The following is a 15,264-nucleotide window of genomic DNA, read 5'->3' as shown; positions in this document are numbered from 1 at the left end:
TCATATCCACCATCAATGGAGGAACCTGTGACTTATGCTACACCAGAGCTTACACCAATGTACTTTGTAGATAATCAAGGTGTTGATCCTCCAATGGTAAGACCCATGATTAAGCCAAAAATTGAAAACTATCATAATTGTGTGTTAGCAGTGGCTAACACAGGCTACACCAATTATGCATCAATCTATGGATGTGCTATAGTACACAATATTTCATTTTCATTGTATAGGGCTTGGGCTCATTTGGGAGTTCCAAAGTTGTATGAGTCTAGGCTAGAGAGCTCAACTTTATCCCATAGTTGAAGGGTTTGAGGTCCAAAGCTATAAAAGAGCCCTATGCTTAATGAGAGGTCATTCTTGGGTGAGTTCTCCTCTTTGTAGAGTGGATGGTTATGAGGCTCATGCGCTTTCCATGCCCATGTAGCTCTTGATTTCTAATAATCACTTTCTTTCTTATTAGTCTTCTTTGTTTGATTATGTGGAGTGAGATTGTATTAGTGTGATGGTAGATCTCATAATCCCATTTTTTAGTTAATCTATTCTATCCACACCATTGGCCATGGTGTGTGAGGGCTATGCCTTCCTTCTCTTCATCTCTCTCTACAAGGTGCGGTTAGTGTGAGTGCATACGTAGTGGTATTGAGGGGTTGTGTCGGAATGGACACATTAATGCGGAGTAGGTATGTTAATTATATGTTTGTGTAGTTTTGATTAAGAGTTGTGAATAGAGTGATTGATGTGAGAGGTTAATTTCAACCACATGATTGTGTGCAAGTGATTAGTAAGTAGGAATGTGTTGTTTGTTAGGAAATAAGACGTAGCTAAATAGATTTTTGAGTAGATTACTTAATGGAGAGAGATAGATTTCACACACAAGAGATTATAGAGTAGAGAGAGAGAGAGAGAGAGAGTACACACGATATACGTGGTTCACCCAATGTGGGCTACGTCCACGGGAAAGCAGCCACTCAATGGCTTTAGCACTTCAAAAGAAGAAGTAGTTTACAAAGGGATTAAACCCTTGATAGAGCTCCCGCCTTGCTTCACTCTCACCACCTCACACTCACCTTGTTGCATCAACTTCACACTATGAAATGTGTGTAGAAATGGCCTCCTTTTATAGGCCAAAAGGGTTTCCCTCTCTTATGAGAGGCAACCATGTGTAGCCGCCCTTGTGCGAATAAGTCCAAATCGGACCCTCCAATCCGCCCATGTGTGGCTGCCCTTGAGAAGACAAGTCCGCTTTTGAATTCAGCCACCGGCCATTGAATTCGGCGACCGGCCACCGGACATTCACTTCCGACCACCGGCCACCGGCCATTGACTACCGGCCACCGGCCAACCGACCGGTTGTTTTCCGACCACTTTTCGGCCGCCGGCCGGCCATAATATTCTGGCGAAAAAGGAATATTCCGGCGAAAAAAAGTCTCGGGGGCTCTAAAGTTTCCCCTAATTCTTGTCCGTTAAAATTTTTGTTTCCGGTGAGTGATTTTCCTTCACGCACGATGGATTCTCCTCATAATGGGGGCCTTACAAATGTGCGCTTTTACCACAGAAAATTACAAGGGTAAATCAGGCTCCAACTTAACAATCTCCCACTTGGAGACTGATCTCCAAACCAAACCTGTGACTACTTTCCATCCTGGCTTCTTATCCTTGAATGCCAATTGAAGATGAGCAAAAGCTCAACTTCTCCTTGTTGACTACCTTTGTAAACATGTCTGCAGGATTTTCACTTGTATGCACCTTTCCTAGATTTAGTTGTCCCTCTTCCAAAAGAGTGCGTATGAAGTGATATCTCACCTCAATGTGCTTTGTCCTTGAATGAAAGGCTGAGTTCTTCGTAAGATGGATAGCGCTTTGGCTATCACTGTACAAGACACAATTGTCTTGTTTGAATCCAAGCTCTTCTAAGAATCTGTGAAGCCACATAATTTCTTTGCTTGCCTCCGTCATTGCTACATACTCTGCTTCCATGGTAGAAAGTGAAACCACTTTCTGCAACTTTGAAGCCCAGCTTACTGCTGTGCCTCCAACCGTGAACACATAGCCAGTAGTTCTCCTTCGAGTATCTTTGTCACCTGCCATATCTGCATCAGCATACCCTTCTAGAAAAATATCAGTTTCTCCAAAATACAAAGCATTTGTTGTTGTCCCTTTTAGATACCTAAGTATCCACTTCATAGCTTGCCAATGCTCTTTACCTGGGTTGTCCATGAACCTACTCACAACTCCCACTGCATGTGCAATGTCTGGCCTTCTCCAGACCATAGCATACATTAGAGAACCTACCGCTGCAGCATATGGAACTTTAGACATATAGGCTATCTCCTCTTGTGTCTTTGGACACATATCCTTCGTTAGTTTAAAATGACCAGCCAAAGGTGTAGAAACTGGTTTTGCATTTTGCATTGCAAACCTTTCTAGTACCTTCTTGATGTAATCTTCTTGAGATAGCTTTATTGTCTTCTTCGTCCTGTCCCTTGATATTTTCATACCAAGTATCCTCTTTGTAGCACCTAAATCTTTCATTGAAAAAGATTTGGACAGCTCCTCTTTTAGGTCTTTGATGTCCTGCATGTTAGCACTTGCAATCAACATGTCATCAACATACAACATTAGGATGATGAATTTCCCATCTCCCAAATTCTTCGTGTAGACGCAGTGATCCGAGTTGCATCTTGTGAATCCATGATCCAACATCCATTGATCAAACTTCAAGTACCATTTTCTTGATGCTTGCTTTAAACCATACAAGCTCTTCTTTAATCTGCAAACCATTTTCTCCTTACCTTTTACTTCATACCCCTTTGGTTGAAGCATGTAGATTTCCTCCTCTAAGTCACCATGAGAGAATGCCGTATTTACATCCATTTTCTCGAGATTTAGATCATGAGCAGCCACAAGGCTTAAGACAAGCCTAATTGAGTTCATTTTTACAACAGGAGAAAATATTTCATTGAAGTCAATACCTTTCTTTTGAGAAAAACCTTTTACCACAAGCCTAGACTTGTACCTTTTCTTCCCACCTTCTTCTTCCTTTACCTTGTACACCCATTTGTTTTGAAGTGCCCGCTTACCTTTAGGCAACTCAACCAACTCCCATGTTTGGTTGCGATGTAGTGAGTCCATCTCCACTTGCATGCTCTTCGTCCATTCTTCTTTGGATTCATGTTGCATAGCTTCTTCGTATGATTCCGGCTCTCCAGAATCTGAGATCAAGAGATGGTTGAAGGAAGGAACAAACCTTTCTGGAGGTCTACTTGCTCTTGTAGATCTTCGGGGAATAGGTTGAGGCCCCTCATTTGGTTGACGTTGTTGCACATTTTCACCGTTTGCAGTCCTTGAGTCTTCACCGTCCTCAAGCTCCATGTACTCATCACCTGTTTCTTTTGTTTGTTTTCTTTCCAAGTAATCTTTGTACATATTTTGTTCGTTAAAAATTACATCCCTACTCCTTAAAATTTTACCATCTTCAGGATTCCATAGGCGATACCCAAAGTCACCTTCTCCATAGCCAATGAAGAAACACTTTTTGGACTTTTCATCTAGCTTTGATCTTAGGCTTCTATCTATGTGCATGAAAGCCTCACACCCAAACACTTTGAGAAATGCATAATTCACCGGTTTACCTGTCCATGCCTCTTCTGGAACTCCCCCATCCAATGCCGTTGAGGGTGATCGGTTGATTAAGTACACAGACATACTTACAGCTTCCGCCCAAAGCTCAAGCGTAGACCTGCATGTAGCCGCATGCTTCGTGCTCACTCCATGATTGTCATGTTCATCCTTTCCGAAATCCCATTTTGTTGAGGTGTCCTTGGGGTTGTCCTTTGCCTCCGAATGCCATTGCTAGCACAAAAGCTTTCAAAAGCTTGGCTGCAATATTCGTCTCCATTGTCGAATCTGAGGCATTTAACCTTGGTACCTGTTTCATTCTCCACAAAGGCTTTCCACCTTTGAAATATGGAAAATACATCGTATTTATTCTTCATGACATAAACCCATGTTTTTCTAGTCGCATCGTCTATGAATGTTACATAGTACAATGGGCCACCAAGTGATGGTGTACTTGCAGGACCCCAAACATCAAAATGAACCAACTCAAGTTTTTTATTTTTTCTTTCATTTCTTGATTTTTGAAATTTTACCCTCTTTTGTTTACCATAAACACAATCTTCACAGAACTCTAAGTCCACTTCTTTCAAACCTGGTAGAAGCTTCTTTGTTTGAAGGATTTGCATTCCTTTGGCACTCATATGCCCAAGTCGGTAGTGCCACGCCGCACTGTCAACTTCTGTAGTTGCTACACAAGCTGAGGTTGCGTGCTAACAATACACAAGTAAAGTGTACCGACTTTTTCTCCCTTAGCAACCACCAAAGATCCCTTTGAGATCTTCCACCTTTTGTTTCCAAATGCAATGTTGTGACCTTCATCATCCAATTGTCCTGTAGAGATCAAATTTTTGTGAAGAGAAGGAACATGCCTAACATCGTTAAGCTTCCACTCATTTCCATTAGCAGTTTTGACAGAAACTGTACCTTTGCCGACAATCTCACAAGCTTCATCATCTCCCAAGTATACATACCCAAAATTACCTTTGGTGTATTCTTGGAAATGTTGCTTGTGTGGTGTCGCATGGAATGAAGCCCCGGAATCTACTATCCAGGAATTAGACACATTGTCTAATGAGAGAATTAGAGCATCTTGCTCTACTTTACCTGCCACATTGGCCTCCGATGTTGGCTTGTTGTCTTGAGACTCTGTCTCCTTCTTCTTCTTGGACCAGCAATCCTTCTTGAAGTGGCCCTTCTTGCCGTAGTTCCAACATTCAAGAACTGACTTTGTGCGTGACTTGCTCCGCGTTGAGCGATCACGACCCTTTTGGTTTTTGAACCTCTCCTTAGGCCTTCCTCTTGTTTCCACTGACAGTGCAGCACTTGATGATTCCCCTGTGCTTCTCCTTCGTATTTCCTCACTTAGGAGAACACCCACAACATCATCAAACTTAAGAGAATTTGTGCCAGAAATAGAATTACTTACAGCCATCATAAGGCTGTCCCAACTATCCGGTAGAGATGATAGTATAAGGAGAGCTCGCACTTCGTCATCGAAATTTATTTTCACCGATCGAAGTTGACTTATGTTTGTGTTAAAGTCATTTAGGTGTTCTGCAATTGAACCATTCCCTGTCATCTTTAGATTGAACAAGCGCTTCATAAGAAATACCTTATTGGATGCTGATGGTTTCTCGTAGAAGTCGTCAAGTGACTTCATCAAGTCCTCCGTGGTCTTCATTTCCAAAACATTGAAGGCCACCGTTGACGCCAAGCTTAACCGGATTGTTCCCAGTGCAATCCATGCTTCATCTGCCATTGTTGCGGGCTTCTTCGCAAGACCGCCTAGTGGCAAATAGAGGTCCTTCTGGTAGAGATAGTCTTTAATCTGCATCTTCCAATGTTGGTAGTTTTTGCCGTTGAACTTCTCAATCTTGAGCTTCCCTTCCTCCGCCATAACTCCCACTCAATTTCAAGGAATCCTTTCCTTGAGATAATTGAGCTACGAGCAAACCTTGCTCTGATACCAGTTGTTAGGAAATAAGACATAGCTAAATAGATTTTTGAGTAGATTACTTAATGGAGAGAGATAGATTTCACACACAAGAGATTATAGAGTAGAGAGAGAGAGAGGGAGAGTACACACGATATACGTGGTTCACCCAATGTGGGCTACATCCACGGGAAAGCAGCCACTCAATGGCTTTAGCACTTCAAAAGAAGAAGTAGTTTACAAAGGAATTAAACCCTTGATAGAGCTCCCGCCTTGCTTCACTCTCACCACCTCACACTCACCTTGTTGCATCAACTTCACACTATGAAATGTGTGTAGAAATGGCCTCCTTTTATAGGCCAAAAGGGTTGCCCTCTCTTATGAGAGGCAACCATGTGTAGCCGCCCTTGTGCGAATAAGTCCAAATCGGACCCTCCAATCCACCCATGTGTGACTGCCCTTGAGAAGACAAGTCCGCTTTTGAATTCGGCCATCGGCCATTGACTTCCGACCACGGGCCACCGGCCATTGACTACCGGCCACCGGCCAACCGACCGGTTGTTTTCCGACCACTTTCCGGCCGCCGGCCGGCCATAATATTCCGGCGAAAAAGGAATATTCCGGCGAAAAAAAGTCTCGGAGGCTCTAAAGTTGCCCCTAATTCTTGTCCATTAAAATTTTGGTTTCCGGTGAGTGATTTTCCTTCACGCACGATGGCTTCTCCTCATAATGAGGGCCTTACAAATGTGCGCTTTTACCACAGAAAATTACAAGGGTAAATCAGGCTCCAACTTAACATTGTTGATTAGAGGAATCCCTTTTCATGGCTTCTCTCTATAATGAGTAGAAGGATTCCTTGAATCCTCTATGTCTATACATCTTAGGCTCGTGCTTCCATGCCCTAGCCAGGTTACCGATCCACGATTTGACAATTTTGTGGGTTGCAATTAGGTCGTGCTACAATGCCTCCCTACATTTGGCACCGTTGTCGGGGATCGATAACCTAAGCTAGTGAGTTTAGGATGTGTAGAATAGAGTAATTTCATTACTAATTTCTCAATTTTTCAATGTGTATAACTCATTTTTTGGTTTGATTTGATGATGTTGTGCAAGAAACTGATGAAAATGTTGAGTTATAAATACACCAAAACCCCAATTTCACTAATTTCATGCTAACCCTTGCTAATTTCTCTTCTTTCCATGCTAATTTTACTAATTTCTACTAATTTTGACTAACCTTGATAACCTAACCACTAACATTTGAAGTGTAAAGTATGTGAAATCTCCTTGCAAGAGGTGTAATCATCACTCTAATCAAGTTAATTGTACCAATTTATTCCTAATTTGATGATTTGAGCACGTTTGATTTTGACCTACAAATGGTCAATTTTGGAGCCGACGAATTGATGGCAAGTGTGTGCAATGATGCGACTTTGCGTGGAGCAAAGGAATAGCTTGGAGTGTAATTACAATGTAAGTGCACTCACTTGCTATGTCAATTTTTGATTGATCAACGTGATTCAATTTGCTAATTATTTTCTAAAATTAGGTGTGTAACACAAATTGACCTACACTTTGCACCTAATTTGATACGCTTGGAATGAAATTGATAGTCAAATTGTGACTAATGAACTTTGTGTGTATCCAAATAATGCTTAATTCTCATCAAGAATTCATGTGTGTGCATAAAAATCATTGTGTGTGTGCACACACCAAAGAGGGAAAAAACTGTCAAAAATTTCAAGTGTGTGTGCACCTAATCTTTAGTGTGTGCATGCATATAAAGTGATGAAATTGATGATACATGAGTATGCAATCATGTAAATGATGTGTATGTTAGGCTAATTCAATCATTGGATAAGCTTAATTGCCAAAAAAATTGGGCAAAATTTGAGTGTGTGTGCCCATCCATAACCACTTGATTTTCAATGATTGATGGTCAATTGGAGCACCAAAATGGTTTTTTATTGTGAAATGTTCATGAAAAGTATGTGCAATCATTAGGTTTAAGCTTAAATTCATTGCCAATTGAGCCAAATTTGAATTTTTGTGTTTGCATTGTTTGATTGGGTAAAAATAGTGTAATTTTTTAGAAATTGAGCATGCATTCATTCACTTTTGCTTGATCAAGTGTGCAATTTGAGCATTGCAATGTAAAATTAATGGATTAATTTCATAAATTTTTTGTCTAAATTTGGGTGTGTGTGCCTACTCAATGGCATGTGCAATCCGGTCCTTGAATGAATAATTAGTAATTTTTACCAATTATGATGATTAATTTGGCCAAATAGTTGATATATGTGTCACAATTGGGTTGGGCAATTGGGATAGATCACTCAATTGGTACTCAATTGTGTAGATTTTTAGTGTATTTCCATGCGAATGATGAATCAATTTGATGAACATGGAAAATATGCACTAATATGTGTGCCTATGCAATGGCATGATCTACCAAATGAGAAAATGAATAATTGGTAGCAATTACCAATTACGATGATTATTAGACCTAAAAGCTAGTGTGCATGATTGTTGATTTAAATGACTCAATTGGTACACGATTGAGAATGATAAAGTGAAAATTTATGCTAATTTGATTGGAGATCGTAAAGCAAGTATTAAATTGTGCAATCATGAATTGCCATAATCAGTGTGCATAGCCTTACACGCACCAAAATGGAAAATTCAATTTGGTTTGAATGGTTATAATATGGGATATGAGCAATAGGGGATTGCAATGATTATTGAGGTTAATGAGGAGATTGTGCAATTCTTGAGAGGAATTGTTGTGTACATGTATGTGATTGTGAAACTCTAATTTGCAGTACGTATACACGATGATCACTACCCAACTATATTGGAAGTATGTGTTATGCACTTTATTGAAAAGGATGTCACCATTAGGTCCTAATCAATCATTTTCAAACGAAAATTTGGCTCTAAAATTTATCAGAGTGCTTAGTCTATTTTTATGTGCGTAATATCTCTATCACTTTGACAGTTTTATTTGTACCCGCCAATTCTCCAAACACACCCACTTACTCATGCTTGCTCATGCTCTCATGAGAACCTCCCTTTGAAAGGACTTTAAAAAAAAAAACCAATCCACACACACCCGGCTTCAGTGCTGGCATCATTTGGCGCTACTCTATACACACCCCACGACGAATTTGGTGCAGCCTCGACGCTTGCAGAGGCCCACACACACACACTTTCTCGGATCATGCTCACCCACACACGCACAGACCTGTTGACCCGGAGCCGACCCCGCTTTGGCTTGACATACACACACACACACACACACACACGTTGATTAGTCCCGCTGGGCCACTACTCGTTGTTATGGCGCAACACACACACACACGCACTGCTAACTCAGACCCACACACACACACACACACTATTTTTTGATAGCACCATTTTGGCTAGCCCGCCCTGCTCGCAAAGGCCCACTATTCGCGCCACTGTACACACACACGCTCGTAGTAGCCAAAAAACCTTGGTCGTCACTGGCCCCACCAATTCTGTCGCGCTATGGCTGTAGCAACACACCTCACACACACACACACACACACACACACACACTCTCTCTATCGCGTCAGTCCTTCCTCTGTTGCCTGCACAGATCACCGCCACTGATACCAAAGCATTGAAGAAAAAAATACCAAGTTTTGCATTGGGTTAAAGGATGAAGATGTTGGTGAAGTGTTTTGCATTAGAACCAAGCTTGGGGGAAGTATTTTGCTAGTGGTAAGTACTTCAAGTAGAATGTTCATCACTTTTTGTGCCATAACATATATGAGCAACTCATTTAATGAAATGCATAAACAATGCATTGATTGTGGGTTATAGCATCCACTATATGCACATCGATTATGATGATTCATTGACATGTGTGTGCATACGTAGTCACATTGAGGGGTTGTGCCGGAATGGACACACTAATGCAGAGTAGGTATGTTAATTGCATGATTGTGTAGTTGTGATTAAGAGTTGTGAATAGAGTGATTGATGTGAGAGGTTAATTTCAACCACATGATTGTGTGCAAGTGATTAGTAAGTAGGAATGTGTTGTTAATTAGAGGAAGCCTTTTTCATGGCTTCTCTCTATAATAAGTAGAAGGATCCCTTGAATCCTCTATGTCTATACATCTTAGGCTCGTGCTTCCATGCTCTAGCCGGATTACCGATCCACGATTTGACAATTTTGTGGGTTGCTATTAGGTCGTGCTACAATGCCTCCCTACGTTGTGGTGCAGATGATTATTGGAAAAATGAATGCCTAGAACCTGACAAGAACATTAAGCCAGTTGAAGCGTTTTGTACACAATGCTGCAAAAAAGAAGGATACTTTCCTGAAGACTATCCAACAAATCCTTTAAACAAAGGAAAAGATGTGGTGAATGTAGTCCAAGTGATACCTAGTAGCTCTTTGGAAAGTGAACCTATTGTTCTAATCAAGGTAATCACTAGAGCCCAAGCTAAGAAAAAGAAACATAACTCCTCTGCTGAATCAGAGAATACTAAAAATTCCTCGCAAAAGACCAAGAAAAGAAGACATCAAAGATATGAGATGAGAAAACAGAAACAAAAGGAGGAAATTGAGAAAAAAAACAAAAAAACTATTCCAGGAAAAAGTGAAAGAAATTGGGAGTCAAATCAAGGAAACCACAATAAAATCTGGAGGATCAATTTTGGTAGACAAAATTTTCAAACCAATCAATGCAGCCTTGCAAGATTTTCAAGCAGGACTTAAAACAAGCAAAAATATGGAAAAAAAATGGAAAAACTATCCTTCTCCAGATATGGAAGCAACTAAGCTTAAAGCTTATCAAAATTTGGTAAGAATTACTCAAGAAATGCTGGAAAAACAAAAACTCAAGCTTGAGAGTATAGCAAAACCTGAGGAGCTTGTGGTAGAAACCAATAAAGAGAAACCCCAAGTGGTGGTAGAATCCCACCTTGAAACTACAGAGCCAAAACTCATAGTGCCTGACAGTGAAGATGCTTTAGATGGAATTCCGTTTGTGGAGGAAGACTGGCCATGACATTTATGGGAAAAAGTAAGAGATTTTAATGATGGGAGCATAACTTTGAAATCAACTCCTGTAGAGAAAGTTTGGTTAGACAATTTACCTCCTGATATGGACATTGATATATAATCCTTGTATGGGATTGCGTCTCTGAAGCATCAGGAATGTTTAAACCATTGATTCTAAAAACACTACCCTCTAACTTAGGAGACAACAAAGATGAGTTCATAGTGTAAAAAACCACTCAGGTAAAGAGCGGGACAGACCCTAGAGGCAAAGAACATCCATTCAATCATGTCAATACCCATTCAATGTACTCTTACCTCCAGGAGAATTGTTTCTCAAGATGGTATTGAGGCTGACCCTGAAAAGGTAAAGACATTGTTAGCTTTACCTACTCCTTCAAACGTGAAGCAACTAGTCTCCTTCATTCAAAAGGTTCGCTACATGGGACGATTCATACATCTCCTTTCTCAGGCAATCTATCCTTTGCAGCAGCTCACTAAACACACTACATTGACATGGAGTGAGGAGGGTGAAAGGTGCTTTCAAGAAGTTAAAACCATTTTGAGCTCATTGCCTGTCATCCTACAACCCACATGGGGTGAATTATTCTATGTAAATCCTAGTGTAGGTCCAGAAGCTCTAGGAGCTGTCTTGATGCAAAAAGACCCAAAGACATCTCTCATGAGACCAGTCTACTTCTCTAGTAGAGTGATGACAGCTGCTGAAAAGGGTTTCAGCGCAACTGAGCAATTGGTGCTAGCTCTTAAGTTTGCAGTGGAGAAGTTTCGGGCTTACTTACTTCCGAGACAATTTGTGGTGATCACAACTGAGGAGGTTTTTCCATATGCCCTACAACACATGGAATTGTCTCAAAGAATAGCAAAATGGGTGGTGCAGCTTCAAGAGTTTGACTACACACTACAAGTAGAGGATTCCACCCGTGCTTGTTTGGCAGATGTCCTCACACAAAGGTGTTATGAGAAGGCCAAGAAAGAGGCACCTAGTAAGGTACCGCCTATCCCAGAGCCTGAAGTTCTACTGGGAGAACACAGTCTGTATTTTGATGGGGCTTACAAGAGGACCAAAGACAAGGCATCAGTAGGCATAGTAATATTAGGTCCAGAGAAGGAGAAGATCTTTGCAAAAGGGTTTCATATAAAAGAGGTTCATTCTAACAATGAAGCAGAGTACCATGCCCTTGTTTTAGGGTTGCAATGTTGTCTTTCTCAGGGCATCACAAAGCTGAATGTTTTTGGTGACTCCATGTTGATTGTTAAGCAAATGGTTGGTGTATGGGCCTGTAAAAATGACAAATTGTCTGTTAATATGAGGGAAGCAAAGGCCTTGTAGAAGGGTTTTAAGAAGTTCGAGTGCACTTTGTACCTAGAGATCAAAATCGAGAAGCAGATGCCTTAGCAGGTGAAGAACTACAAACTCTCATAGTAGGTGCTATCCTTGTGAAAAGTCCTTTATACCAGGGAAAGGAGGAGCTGCATGATTTACTTTACTTTCTTGAGCATTGTGAAGCACCCTCTGGTATGAGTAAAAGTGAACGTAGGTGGTTGGCAAAAAAGGCTACCAGCTATAGCTTAGTGAATGAGGACTTGTATTGTAGAGGGAAAGATGCTGTCTTAAGGAGAGTTCCTGCATCCCAAGAGATAAAGGATATTTTGTTTAGTTGTCATGAAGGTGTGTGTGGTGGCCATTTTGCACAAGAGATTACTAGCAGAAAGATTTTACAAGCAGGGTTCACGTGGCCAAGCCTCCATCGAGATGTACAACATTGGTGCCGCACATGTGAGGTTTGCCAAAAAGCTGGACCAAGGCGTCTTACCCATGAAAATCAGCATCCAATTAAAACCTATGGGCCATTTGAAAAATGGGGGATAGATGCAATAGGGCCACTACCTTGCACTCAATCAGGGAAGGAATACATCATTATGGGGGTGGAGTACATGACCAGATGGGCAGAAGCTCGTCCCACAAAGCGCATCACAGCCAAGGACGTGAGTGATTTCATTTTTGAATGCCTTTGTTGCCATTTTGGCACACCTTTGGAGATTCTCTCGGATAGGGGACCGGGATTTCGAGCTGATTTAGTCGGGCAATTGATGAGCAAGTTAAAAATCAAGCGCAGGCACTCTACACCATACTACCCTCAGTGCAATGGTCTTGTGGAAACGGTAAATGGTCTTATATGTAAAATCATCACTAAGAAAGTGCATTTACATCCTAAGGCATGGGACAAACACCTAGATGCAGCACTTTGGGCCTACAGAACATCCTTTAAAACATCCTTGGGGTATACACCTTTTCACTTGGTTTACGGGCAAGAGGCACTATTGCCTATAGAAGTGGAGCTAGCGAGCCTCCGAGTTTTAAAAGCACATCAAGAGGATAGTCAAGAGAAGCAGGTGGAAGGAAGAATCATCGATTTGGAGAGGTTAGGGCTAGATCGAGAATCAGCAGTGAAGTACTATGCAGCCCAGGCAGAGAAGAAACGAAAGAAGTTCAATCGCAACCTTGTCAAGAAAGGTATCAAGGAAGGTTCTTTAGTGCTCAGATATGACAATCGCTTTGATCGCAGGAAGGATGGTAAGTTCTTGCTTAAGTGGGAAGGCCATTTTGTAGTGATACAGAGGTTCTCAAATGGTAGTTACCAACTAGGTGACCTAGATGGTAAGGTACATCAGACCCCGGTAAATGGTTGGCGATTGAAGGCCTACAAATGTCGTCTTTCACAGCCATATGCTGGTGAAATCAATGCTAAGGATGGTTCAGAGGAGAGCTCATCATATTCGAGCTCCAGCTAAGGTAACAATCATGTACATAGTCGTTTCAAAAAAAAAAAAAAAAAAAAGGAGAATGCTACCAGTGAAAGCGGATATTGACAATGGATGGGGTATGGCTTTCAAGGGTCTAGGAGACCAGTTGTTAGTCATGGATGGATACAATTATTCATCAGAAAGGACTAAACAGGGTGCATCAGCCAAGAAAGCAATAACATGGCAAATTCAATTGGTACCAGGTGGGTAAGTATTCAAGAGAACCCTATTGTAGCACAACCTACAGCTAGAGGCATCAAATACCTCTAGCTTAAGGGGGAGGGCTATATGATGCATGGTTTTTAGGACCCCTTCTGAAGATGCAATAAAGGCACACTCAGTTGTTGGGGAGATGAGGATACTCTAGTCCAAGGGATCTCGAAAGAGAAGAAAAATCTACTTCACAAGCACCAAAGAGTAAAAAATGCCATGGACAGAAGATACGTGGGAACGAGCTCTTATGCATGCCTACAACCTATATCTTACAGAATAGCCCATTCTACGTGTGAATTTGTAGTGACATTTACACGAGGATGTTTGTGTGGACTCACAGCACATCATACTCCGTTTTCACTTTTCTACCGACAATAAATATTTTTTACCACAGTAAATATTTTTTACCTACAATAAATATTTTTCACCTACATGGTAAATACAAATCACTTTTTACCTACAGTAACTTTTTTTACCCATGGTAAATATTTTTTACTGCACCATAAGTATTTGGTAGGTAACAGTTCACTGTTACTAGAAGCAGTGATTGGGCATCAACAATACAGTTACAGGAGGAGAAAAGGGGAAAATCTTATGGTAAAGGTGAGTCAACAGGGATAAAGACTTTTGAGTTGAAAAGAGACATGCTGATTTTTTCAAAGAACACATGTCAAAAGAAGCCATGGTTGAGGATTTTTTGATAATTTGATATTCAGGAGGACCCAGCTGCCACCTCCCCCCCGCAGGTCCCCCCCTGACATGTGCAGAACCTCCAGTTTCAACAGCCACCTTACCTGCTCTTAAATGCTGGTCAAGGCCTTATCCCCATGTGTCACAATCAGAAAAATCAGCATTTACCCTCCCCTCTCACATCACTCTAGAGAATATCTTGATGGTGACATATCAGGTGACCTCAATCTGTTGACCACCCTAAGCAAAAAGTAACTCCAATTAGTGGATTTAAGCATGTTTATCCCTAATCCTAAACCCTCTCAGAAACCTATATAAGGAGGCCTTCTCTCACTCAAAACCAACACTTCACCCACTTCACCAAGCAATGAAGCTATGACGACATTGCTCACAACGAGGAGCTATGGATGGAGCTCTACTCTCTCTCCCTCTCTCTCTCTCTCCCTCTAGTATGCTACATTACTAGCCCTAAAACCTAAATAAGGAGTCTTCTCTCATGCTCCATGGCCACCATACTCGCCATCATTCTCTAAGGTATTGATGTGTTGCTAGTAGGATCATACCTACTTGCTGGGTTGATTGTTTTTGACAAGGGATTATGCCATCCTTGGCTTGCTTCTCTATATCCTTGTTATGTATGATCAAATGCCGTTGTATTGTTAAGCTGATGTCTTGTGTATACATATGCTATATAAGGTCCCTAAGCTTCGTTTCTATGTGTTTTGCCATATGTTTTGATGCCATCATAATGCCAGAAGTCTCACTTGCCTATGTGCACTATGTGTGAGGTCCCTAAACCTCTTAATTTAGGGTGGTGCCCCCTTTGTTTTGTTCTTTGCTTGTTTGCATGAGGCGTGGTTTGTGGAGTGTGCACGAGTACAGAGGCCACCCGATTGCACTGCTCTTTTTCCTGCTATCAAGGTGCATACAAGTGAAAATCCTGCAGACA

Source organism: Adiantum capillus-veneris, chromosome 20 (genome assembly GCF_014529385.1).
Source record: "Adiantum capillus-veneris isolate H3 chromosome 20, ASM1452938v2, whole genome shotgun sequence".
NCBI classification, from domain to species: Eukaryota; Viridiplantae; Streptophyta; class Polypodiopsida; order Polypodiales; family Pteridaceae; genus Adiantum; species Adiantum capillus-veneris.
The sequence above is the reverse complement of the archived record's forward strand: the minus strand, read 5'-3'. Positions refer to the sequence as shown.